General features: G+C 43.7%; 1 protein-coding gene across 2 annotated transcripts in view; it reads right to left on the bottom strand.

The window, feature by feature from the left end:
• Positions 1–12,229, bottom strand: part of RGS17 (regulator of G protein signaling 17) — a 76,247-nt gene extending 64,018 nt beyond the window's left edge. For both annotated transcript variants that reach the window (XM_027796908.2, XM_027796909.2), the window contains exon 1: positions 12,092–12,229. The gene's annotated coding sequence lies outside the window, so the exon portion shown is untranslated. The remainder of the gene's footprint in view (positions 1–12,091) is intronic.
• Between the last annotated feature and the right edge of the window lie 431 nt (positions 12,230–12,660).

Genomic DNA, 12,660 nt, shown 5'->3' with positions numbered 1-12,660 from the left:
CTCATAAAGCAGCATGATCTGTTTCCATACAAGTCTGCAAGTGGATCAACACCTAGTTCATAACAGAACTGAACTCTTAAAAATAATCATCAGCCAATTCATCCTAGTGGCCCAGATTCTTCATTTCCTTGACAAATGTTTAATTTTCTCGTGTGATTTGATTTTTCTTTTGAAGGTGACTCATGCAGCAACAAATCAAAACGATAGACGTTTTTGTTTGTCCTGTGCAATCTCATGTAGGTGAACCAAAACATTTGCATAGTTATTACTGTTGGAACTCTGCTCTTCTAGACTAATAGCTAAATTTCTAAATTAATATTTTGTTTGTTTATCTAGTCCTACAAGATGCCAAGATGGAGAAGCACTTATAAGTAACTTACAGAAGAGTTTCCTGAAAAAGCCATTTTGTCTGAAAAGAGAAATTATACTGATACTGAAGCTTTTTTGTATCCAAATCAACATGGAAATGTATTTTGGTGAAAGAGAAAAAAATTGAGACACTTTTAGCGCGCACACACACTCTCCCCCCAATTTATGTCAGTAAGTCTTTCCTTACACACATGTTCTGATGCGTTTTGCAGCCACTATTCACAGCAAGGATCGCACTGCGTCACAGCACTGAAACTCAAGCGGCAGTTTTCTTCAGATATTAGCGGAACCTTGAATGTTCCTTGGCAAGGGATCTCCTTTACATAAACAGGAGTGAGAGGATGCTCATGAAGTAGTCACACAGCCTACTGCATTCATACTCCAGAGAGCTCCAGATGAAGTTATGAAGGGGAAGATCTGGAGAGGGGTTCTGTGATGGGAAAGAGTGCTGCTGCCATGGCATTTGAGACCCCTTTCTTCACAAGATACAAAGATTTTGCATACTGAGTGTTCCCTCCATCTTCTGATGTCTGTTTGATCTAAAGAGCATTACTGGAACAAATACTTAAAGGTGAGGGAGATAAGTGTGTCAGGTGGATAAATGGAAGGGAGGAAGGCCAATTTAATATGGATGATTGCACCAGAACAAATGGGGAATAAGCTGTCTTTGAATAAATGTAGCTGGAAGTGAGGAAAAGGTTTTCAACAGGAGCTCTGGAACAGCCTTTGAGTAAGAATAGATGTAAAAAAAACCCTCCTGCTTTTAATCTTAACTTGATCCAGAAAAGGAAGGAAAGGTAAGAACGAGTTGCTGGAAACAGCCGGAGATGGGATGCAATTAGCCAGGGTGTTCCCTCCAGCCTGTGTTCTTATTTTCCAGTGTTCCTAAAACTACTATTAAGCCACCTGCTGGAATTGGCCATACTAATGATAAGCAGTCTAATCCAGAATGCTGCTGAGCGCACACTGCCAGCCTGGTTTGATAGCAGTTGATTTGCTTGGCACTCGGCTGGATACACTCTGTACCTCACAGGACAGGGCTCCAGCACAATTTAAAACAGTCTCTCACCTACATAGCTTGGGGTTTAACATAGGGAAAAAAAAAAAAAAAAAAAAAAAGAAAGTCTGCTGTATGAATAGTATCCAACTCAGTTTTAAAACATAAAATACTGTCTTTAGGTGATCCCAGCTAGTACCTCACAGCATGGGGTGCAGTCAAAGTCAAGGTGCTGTGGCATTCAGTCCCCTTGTTGCGTACGATCTGAGAGTCCGGCAGAAGTTTCTAATTAACAGAGCCTAAATAGAGCCTTGCAATCACATTTGAAATATGACTGATGGCAAGCATTGCATGTTAGAAGTTTCTGCCATAGAATTCCATTCAAGTTAATGGAAAAATGCCTTACACATTAGTAGCAATTAAATTATTTGGAGTTTTGAAACCTCTAGGAACCTTAAACCAACCAAATCCCATCTAGAGCTGGGTCTGCAATAAATTACACTTTCAGACAAATTTAGTCTTCTTACATTACAGTTATTTTAGATCACATTTACTTGAAGAGACGACCCCCCCCCCCAAAAAAAAAACCACAACCAAAACAAAAAAAACCAAGGGGGGGACATACAGTAATTTACCTCTTTTAATTAAGAAATAAACTACATTGCATTTACTTGGGCCATCAGCACACTTCCGATATTTACTGGAGAAGTTGATTGGTGGTAACTTATGCCACAGCCCATGGATGTGTTCTCTCACCATGGTAAGCAGAAGACAATTAATTCGAAGTATCTCAGGCTAAATTACAAAGAGCTATATATAAGCATATATAAAGTATATGCTGATATAGACTGATTAAAGCATCTCCCATAGACCAAGCTCTGATCAAGCCCAAGAATGCAGTCTTGTTAAAATTCAGAGTAATTTGGGGTTAGAAAATGTATTCTGCATTCTATACTAGAATTAGGCATAAGTTGACTAGTTAGTCCACTCTGTTATTACCTGTAAAAACATTTTGTTGTGTGTGTATTATAACTGTGATCTTACAGGATCTTTTATCATAAAAACTAACAAACCAAAAGAAATGCAGATAGAATTTTTTTACACCTTATTTGGTAAAGCTAGGACATCTGTTATTTACTGTATTGAAGTTACCTCCTTTTATGAGGATGGCAGATTTACAGGTAATGGTTTAATGGATCACAAAAATCCCCGACTATTTTAAAGAACCAATGAGCTGAATGTCAGGAGATACATGCAGAAGGTATCATGCCACCTGCTACATGCTTCCATTTTCTCCTTCTCATTTTTTAAATGTAGGGCTACATTGCTCAACTATCCAAAGTCTTCATATTCTTGAAGTTTTTTGCTTACTGAGGATTTTTTTTCCTAATATGGCCATAACTAATACTTTTCATATTGATATTCATGTTACATGTTCAAGGGAACAGCGTAATTATATTGGATGGGTTTTGCTCTGGTCATCTTCAGAATGTCAAAGAATGTTTGATTGAAAAGACTGACTTTTCAAAAGATCAGCTGCAAATTCCCAGTTTTGTCCTGGAGACTTCCTGGATCTGGAGATTTTCTGGATCTTAAGCTCTCTCTGATGTTTTATATAACAGCATTACTTTGGTAAAAAGGAAGCTGTCAAGTGGAGTGGGACACAAGATTCTTAACATTAAATTTTGACCCTTGAAATCAACAAGAATTTGGAATTTTGCCCCTCATATTTGATTTCCGCATCTGCCACTGTTTTACTGTGTGATCCTGTAATTGTTTAATTTATATGTATCTGAATTTCTTTTCTGTGATATAGCAGTGCTGTTGTCCCAGCACGCAGAGGTGATGTGATTGAAAAGTGAGCTTGTAGAAAAGATGGCATGATGGGACAATTATCTTAAAACACTAGGTCTAAATCCTAGAAATCTGGAAAGCTAGTAGCAGCCTTTTCATAATGTGTTCTGTATCTCAGTGCTTACTAAATTGTCTAGATTCTCAAGATAATAATAACATGAAAGATAGTTACCTCCTCCTCTACTGTTTTGAACTTTCTGGATTCTCTATTTTCTTAAAAAAATCCTGAAATGTCACGTGCTTTTACACATCGTATGAAACCAGGTCACAGTATTTGTCACAGCGTTATATGCCTGACCAAGAAAAGCAGTAGAAGCAAAGCCATACAAGGTATATAATTTTCCTATTATATCATGCACATAGAAATACGAGCCATTCCCCTTTCCTAAACTTTACACTTTCTTAGTTAATATGCTTAAACAATTCTCTCTCCTGTTATGTATGAAAGAAATGAATTGAACATAAATAATATCCACCTCATCCCACAGATTTGACAGATTATTAATAATAATAAACACATGAAGGACTTGAATGAACTCAATATAATTAAAGCCATTCAATATGAGTTATGCTAAATACAAAATTTAAAACTATATATTTTTTTGATCAGTATGAGATGGTTATAAATTAATATTTTATGCAAGATTACCAATTTGATGGCTAAAGTTGATGGCTATATTGTTAACTGAAATATGTTGACTTCTGTTAGTACGCACAACATTGTGATTGTAGAATCAGCATGGCAAAAATCAACATGATAAACATTAAATGTATTAAAACCTGATAAATCTTGGTCTGAAATTAAAAATGAGGAATAATTATTAAGCAGGTGTGTTTCTAACTGGATCCTTCAGGAATATGTTCTTTTATACTACTTAACAACCTTCCCCTCTACTATGAACAAAACAAAGAACTACAAAAAATCACCAACACTACTGTTTGTAGTAGGCAAATATCAAGGGAACAATATAAACTATCAAGGGTAAATCACTGACTTAAGGTGATCTGGATCCATTGGTAAGTAAATCACAGCAAACATGGATTTACTTTGGTTGAATCTAATATCATACACCTAGGAAAGGATGCAGGCCAAAATCAGAGGCTGGAGACGATATCCTGGAGACATGTGATGCATCTGTACTGGAAAGCTAAGCAATTCCAGGGCTTGTTCTCTGGCTCTGATGCCAAATGGCCAATTTAGTTATATTCATATAATTAGACTGACCGGCTCTGGGTAACAGGACAGCCTCATACAAGCATTTTATTGGGAATGGTTCCTGGACTGTTGTAGTTTTCCAGCCAGGTCTGGGGCCATTCTAATGATTTAGTGCATAGATGATCAAGTTCTGGTGCACAAGCTCAGGGTTTTATTTTACAGAGATAGAACCTGGGACTCTTTGACAACAGCTGAGAGTCACGGCAAGTAAACAAAGTGCTCAGTGCAATCCTGCACCCAAAAGAGCTGTGCTACCTTGGCTACATAAAGGCAAAATCTCAGACAGATTAGACAGCCATGTGGAATCCATGTTACTTCTGTATTTTTCACTGACTGCTATTGAAACAACAGTTGTGATGTCCTCAGATGAAGAGGGTTATTGATCAATTGAGGCAGGTTTAAGAACAGCTAAGGCAACGGTTGGAGTATGGAACATATTTCATGTTAAGTGCCTTCAGGAGCCCTCTAGCTTAAAAATAGAAAAACTTCAGGAGTGGATTTCTATTTCTCAGTAGCCTACACTGCAGGATGCAAGATGACATACAGACAGTAGAGGTAAAATAAGGTCATTTTCTTGCACAGGACTCAGTGCTGCTTTAACTAGATTTTTCAAGTGTCCAACCTCTGTCAGGTATCTCTACCCTACATTGCCATTTGCAGTGCAGACATAGGCTTTGAGACAGATACTCCATATGGGATGGTTCTTCTGCAGAGGGAGCTCAGGACAAATCCAATGAACAGTCAGATTTCTGTACAGTGAATCACTGTATACTGAGTCACTGGCCAATGCCCAGTCCTACATGAGCTATCAACTCAAAGCTGCTTCTTTCATAACCTCATAATTTATGAAGTTGCTGCATTCATTACATAGAAGTATTCTCTCTATCCTTTTCAAGACCCTCACCACACCAGTACTAAATTTTTTTGTGGTGGGTCTATGACTTGATTTTACATATCAAATAATCACAGAATGAATTTGAAAACATCATAGTCTATTCCAGTCAGCACAATGCTTACCATACAGCTGAGACTCTGATTATTATTATCATCTGGGGTTTTTACATTGTGAAGATCAGCAAGGGTTTATACAAATATTTGGACACATACATAAAATAGTGAAAAAATGCTACAAATTAGACTCCAGATTATCAGATATCAATCTGTATTGATTAGATTATCAGACCATTATATGACAACTCCATGCCAACACACTAGTTTAAGAGTTAAACATCAAAATAATTTCTGGATATATTTTCAAACCATTCTATCTGAATGATAAAATAACTTATACATCTCACTCCTCTCTTCCCAGACCCATCTTGAAAGCTATGAAGTACCTGATTAATATTTTAGGACTTTGTAATTTCTGAAGATAATAGGACTGGGACATAAAAGTACTTTTTGGACACTGAGTAATTAGGACCACACTTCCCACCTACATTCATTATAAGAAAGCTACTTGTGAAGCCCTTGTACAGGAAGTTATTACTCACTGTTCTTGATTTTCATATGATGCAAATCACTGACAAGTCAGCATCTGTACTACCCAAAGGTCTGGTGCAATTTGAGTATCGGAGAGCATGTACTGCCTGAAGTTCTGTCATAACAAGATGGATTGGATAAGAAATTCCTTACTCCAGAAGGTTGTTCTTTATTATATATATGATAAACAGTAACAATGGTATTAAAAATTTACTATATATTTCTTCTCTGTAAGGGTGGTGAGGCACTGGAACAGGTTTCCCAGAGCAGCTGTGAATGCCCCATCCCTGGCAGTGTTCAAGGCCAGGCTGGATGGGGCTTTGAGCAACCTGGTCTAGTGGGAGGTGTCCCTGCCCATGGCAGGGGGTTGGAACTAGCTGATCTTTAAGGTCCCTTCCAACCCAAATCATCCCATGATTCTATGATTTCCCTCTAACTTAGGCTTTTAGGACATCAGTGTGCATATAGTGATAGTAGCTGGCCAGTGGTACTGTGAGAAAGGTAAGGACTTCCTGCAGCTCCTTGCTGCGGCTGCGATATCCCTGGGACACATTGCCTCTTGGGGGTGCCCAGTGTTTCGAGCTCTCTCGTTTGAAAGCTGTCTGAACTACAGTAGGCATAAAAATGCTGTGCCAAGGATAGCATGAGAGCTTTCATGTATGATTCCTGTGGTTTAATTGCCTTATCTCATATGATTATTTTACTGTAACTGACAAGAGTTGCTTTTAAATGAAGACATTGTTACAGCATACCACAGCACAGCAAAACAGCACAGCAAAGCCATATTCAGCCTTCCTAAAACAGTAAGACCAAGTCTTGCTTGGACTCGCACTTAACTAAAACTACAGAGCAAGGTGGCATAATCAGTTGACTTTTACAGCAGGGAGCCGTGACAGAGCGGCAGTCTTCCTTTAAAGGCAGCATCACTCTAGTATACTCTCTGCTAGTCTGTAAGTATAGAGTTAGGGCTATACAGAGTGGTCCAGCTTCCAATCTCTCTCGCATTTCACCAAGCACAGGGCTGGCATCACTGGAGAGAGCAGCCAAGCTGCTTTAAGTGAAGCTGCTTTGGTAGCAGAAGCTGCATATCTGTGTTAATGCATCACTCACTAATTTACTCCCTCTCTCACTGAAGAAACTAGGCTAGATGTATAGTATTTTTGCATGCAGAAAGATTATACAGTGCAGATGTAGTGTTTAAGATGTCTGAGTGTCTTTAAGTAATACTTAATGCTTGGCTTTAGGATTTAAGATTTTATTAATTTTTTGTTTCTATTCCACCTCCCCACCTGTTATTCCCCACATACATTCTGTCTAGAAATGTACTGATTTCTAAGAACATACTACCATTTGCTTACAAAGTAAATAATGTATGAAAAATTCGATTGTATGAAAGGTAAGAAGCATTTAATTAATATTTTATAAACAAGGAACTTAAAGGCAAAGCTGTCACTCAAAAGTTACATGAAGATATGACAGAATCAACCTTGCAATACTTTTATTCTTTTTTTAAAATTTAAGCCCAGATTCATTAATATACCAGAACAGCACAAATTATTCAAAGCATACCCATCATTTAAAATGAGTTTACATCTATTTTGCATCACTGCAGCAGTGCAAAACAGATAAAGCATGCTAGGGAATCAAGCCCCTGTGTTGGTTTGGAGGACCCATGTTTATTCAAGGCGCAAGTTAGATGGTGGCTGGGCAGGAGAAGCAGTGTAGGCCCCGAGTTCAGCTGTTTGTGTGCTTCTAAGCGTTCCCCTAGGTTTTTTGCCACCATCACACTGCATGGCTGCTTCCTTTGTGCATGTTAAGAGACAGCAGCAGCGCCAAGGGAAACCTTCTGAGAGCAGATACCCAACTTTGAGTTGAAACAGAAAATCTTTGCAGAAAAGATCTCTCTGAACTGGTTAACCTGCTGGAGGACTGGAGTCAGATGTGCATGCAGCTCCCTGTCTCAGACCCACTATAGCCAAGACCTGAAGAGGTGCTGAGCTGAAGGGCTGAGCTCCTTTGGAGGGTGCAGTAAGCCCCCCAGGAGTCAGCAGTGAAGCTACTACCCACACAAGCCTACTTGCAGCCTGTATAGTTATAGACATTAGCTACAATCATTAATAGATAAACTTAATTACAACTTCATCTATTCATTTGTTTTTATACCCTACGCACAAGCTTTTAATTACTTAACAATATGGAAAGTTTGATTGCATTACTTCATTATTAAGACTACTTAGGAGAAAGAATAAGCCAACAGAAATGCCAAATTTCTTGAAGGATTTATTTTTTAACTAATTTTAACTCAAGCCAATTAGCACATGAATTTTACGTTCTTAAAAAATTTGTTCTGTGTGCACAGAGTAAGCACTACAAGTATGGTTAGGATGTATTTTTCATTAAAAAAGCTGAAGCTGAGACCTTGGTACAAGTGCAAAATAAATCTCTACCTGACATCATGGAGACATGATCAGGAGGAAGCTAATGGAACTGTGATGAACATCTCTGTAAGAGCTAATACTGTATCACGTAGTACACTTCTAGCACAGTCCTAAGTACCTCCATATGTTTCATAGTTACAGGCAAGCGTGTGAAGCATACAAGAAAGAAAGTGCTATTTAAAAGATACTAGGATTGTAAAATTTATTCAAGCTAACATATTTTCTGTGAAGGGAATTTTATAGATTATATATATATATATGGTTTGCCACAGATATATATACACACACATATATAAACACATATATGCCACTCATAAGTGGAAAATCATTCCCATATTTAGTTTGAAACTGGCTTAAGTCTGAGACTGGCTGACGTCCCTCCTATCCTGTCTTCATAATGATACCACTCAGCCTCTTCTTCTTTTAGTCTTTAGGGAGATGCTGATTACTGCATCTGAGGTTCCCAGCGTTTTATTTTTTGTGAAGGATTTCACAACTCACGTGGGTTTCTACTGTTCTCCACTTGTCCACATTCTGCTGTGGATTGCATTGCTCCAAATTGTGTCTGCTGCTGATTTCAAACTCTGAGAACTTCTGGGTCTTTGGGTCCAGGCTGTGCTTTTGTGGTTCTCTGGTCTCTTATTCCTCTATTATTTTTGTGAGGAAATCAAAGCAGGGCTGAGGTGAGATCAGGGGAGCTTTCTGCAATGTTGGTCTGATCAGTACTAGTGCTCCTCATGCATGATGTGAACTAAGTAGTACTCTTGGGGAGAAGAACTTCTGTCACAGCTCCTTCCAGATCAGTTAAGATTTTATGGGGCATTTAAACTTTACTTTTGCAACTATGCTCATCCTTATAATGAACAATCACACAGAGCAATTAAAAGTGATGCTAATTCAATGGTACCGAGTTCATAGATATATGCCCCTTGACATATAACTTGCACTTTTTATTTAGTGTACTTCTTGGAAATGAAGAATTGCAGTTTGAAAATAAAACATTTCATCTTTTTTTCAGGGTAGGTAGAAAACTGTATTAGCATAGGGAATTTTTCACCTAGTTGTCAGTCAGATTTCAATTCAAATCAATAGAGCAGGGAGTTAATTTTCAACAGACAGCTTTTCAGTAGCCTTCTTGAAATGAGTTCATGGGTTCAGGGCAATTCTTTATGCACAAACATCCATGTTGCATAATAAGAAAAAGCATGACTATTCTTATCTGTAGATTTCAATGTAAAAAACGAGGAGTGCATATGGCTTTACACCCCTAGGCAGAACTCTCAACTCAGTGACAAATAAAATGAAGGGACTTGAACTGCCAGTGCTGTACCTGCTCTGGTGTGAGAGGACACTCCGAGTGCTTTGTACAGACACAGTATGTGCTCCTTGTCACATAAGAAAGCTAAGGAGCACTGAATGAAATTATCAGGCAGCAGGTTCACAGCAAACAAAAGGAAGTACTTTTTCACACAAAACATAATTAAATCGTGGTGCTCACTGCCACAGAATGTGGTTGAGACCAAGGTATAAATGCATGAAAAAAAAAGGGAGTAGAGAAATTCAAGGGCTTATTAAATATGATGATCTGGGAGTAAACCCCAGTTTAAGAAATCCCTGTACTACAGTTTGCTGGAACTTGAAAGGATATACCAGGAAAAGATTGCTGTATACCAATCCTGTTTCTTCCGTTTTTCTCCCTTCAGCATCTGCTAATGACTGTAGTCAGAGCCAGGATATTGGACTAGATGTTCAACTCACTATAGCAAATTTTTTGATCGTATGCTTTTAATCAAATTACGTTCTTATTTTGGCTACTTAAAAGGATCCAAGGCCCTGATGGAAAAGGCATTTAAATGTCTAATGCTCGTGTATTTTAGGGAGGTAAGTACTTGTGCGTATCATAGCCTTTGCATCTTAGGCCATAAACTTATTGGGGTGGGGCACATGTATATTTTATTAGGATTTGCTTATTGTGGATATGAACTAAAATAAATCTACACATTTGACAAAAGTGGTAACAATGTGTAACACTGTTTCTCTGTAACGGTTAAATAATTTGTTTGCCTAATGGCTTGTGCCACAGGAAAATTCCCTACTGATTTACGTAAGGATGATGACACCAGCATCCACCGATATGAAAAAGAATTAACTTCCTTTGTAGAACTCCCCACACTTGCAGTGCATGAATATAACATTTGTAGAAAGCTATTTATCACCTGTTACCCATAACAGTATTGCCAGACGATACGTAACTTGCTTACATTTACCTAGCAGGGTATTCGAGATTTCATCCATTTTGCAAAAGCATCTGGCTGCAAACCTATGACACACATTGGTGAAAATCCAGATAGAGGATTGAAGAAACCAAATACCGAAAATCCTCAATTTTACCCCTGCCAGTGCTAAGCCTGACGTGCGGGTAAGGTTTCCTCCTAAATCAACAAGAGGTAGCTGTCAATTGTGCAACACGGGGCTGACAGCTGAAGCAGCCAGGCAAGCCCCTCTGTAACTGCCGGCGGGTGCATCCCAAGGCGAGGTGAAGAACCGCAGGAGCCGCACACGGCGGGCTGCGGGCGCCGGGCAGCATTACCGCATCCCCGCAGCACCGGCGGCGGCGGCAGCGGGTGTTTCCCCGGGCTCAGGGAAGCCCCGCGCTGCTCGGGGCCCGGCGCCGCGCTGTCCCGCGCCCCCCGGCACCGGCACCGGCACCGGGGGCAGCCCCTGCCCCGCCGGACCCGCCCGGCCACCTGCCCCCCCGCCGGCATTTCCCGGGGAGGGGTGGGAGGAGGCCGGGGCAGCGGGATGGCGGTGCCGCAGGGCTCGGCGGGCGGGGGAGGCTGGGTGCGCCGGTGCTCGCGGTGGGGGCGGCCCCGCCACCTCCCCCGGCCGCCACGGCGGGGGGTCCCTGGCCCCGGCCCGGCCCGGTGGGGGTAGCCGAGAAAGGGGGCCGGGGGCAGGGGGGGAGCGAGGGACAGAAAAGCAACTCTCGCTCTTAGAGCAACGACTCCTTCGTTCACCCTCACCTTCCGCCGGCTCCTCGAATTAAAATAATAACAACAACAATAATTACAACATCCACCCCCCCCCCCCCCCCCCCCCCCCCCCGCAGAGTAGACCCGCGTTACGGGGAGGGAAAGGTCAAGAGGAAAGGCAGGGGGAGCGCTGCCTCATCTACGAGCCGGCGGCTGTCACACCGCCAGCCCATGCTTCCCCGGGGGCGGCCCGGTCCCTCCCCCTCCCGGGCTGGGCAGCATCGCCCGGCGCGGCGGATGCCCCGTGGCATCGCCCGGCTGAGCCGCGGCACCCCCGGCACGGAGCGCGGGGGGCGGGGAGGGCGCGGGCGGGCAGCGCGCGGCGGCACCGCTCCCCACCCCTTTGTGGACCGCAGGCAGGGAGACACAGGGGCACACGGACACAGGGGCACACGGACACAGGGGCACACACGCACACACACGCCCCTTGCAGCCTCCGCAGCCGCCCGTTGTTACACGCGCGCACACACGCTGACACACGGCCCGTCCCCCCGGTGAATGCATTTTCTGTGGCACCCCACCGCCCTCCATCCATCCTCCCTCCCGCCTACCTCCTCTTCCTCTTCCTCCCCCCGTTCGGTTGGTGTCCCCCCCGCCGTGTCGTGTCCGTCCACCCCCCCACCCCGTGCATCACTATAAAGCAGACATTTTGATGCCGTTTATCACGGTTCAGGCTGAAATAACCGCGGAGCGCCTTACCCACCCCCGCCCGGCTGCGTGCAGTTGGCGCTGAGCGATCCCGGGAAGGGCTGCGGCGGCTCGTCCCTAGCGGAGCTGCTCTGCTGCCATCCGCCCAACTTCAGCACCCAGCCGGCGGGCGGAGGGAGGCGGCGGCAGGCAGGGAGGCAGGGAGGGAGGGAGGCAGGGAGGGAGGCAGGGCGGGCGAGAGGGCGGTAGAGAAGGGAGGGCGGGAGGGTGCGAGGCGCGGCGCGGCGGCGGGAGCCTCGCACATGCGCTCTGCCAGCGGCGGCGGAGCCCGGCGGCAGCGGGGGTTTCCCCGCTCGGCCCGGGCCCGTTGAGTCACGGCGCGCCCCGGCCCGGAGCTCCCCGGGTAGGCGGCTCGGCCAGGCTGCGCCGCAGGTCCCGGGGTCCCCGCCGGCGCGGCGGGCGGGGGTCCCGGTGCGCTGCCCCGCGGCGGGTGGGGGTGCGGAGGGGCTGCCCCGCGGCGGGCGGGGGTCCCGGGGCGCTGCCCCGCGGCGGGTGGGGGTGCGGAGGGGCTGCCCCGCGGCGGGCGGGGGTCCCGGGGCGCTGCTCCGCGGCGTGCGGCAGTGC

This window comes from Falco peregrinus, chromosome 7, assembly GCF_023634155.1.
Source record: "Falco peregrinus isolate bFalPer1 chromosome 7, bFalPer1.pri, whole genome shotgun sequence".
NCBI lineage: Eukaryota > Metazoa > Chordata > Aves > Falconiformes > Falconidae > Falco > Falco peregrinus.
Note: the sequence above shows the minus strand (reverse complement) of the source record. Positions and strands in the feature narration are given on the sequence as shown.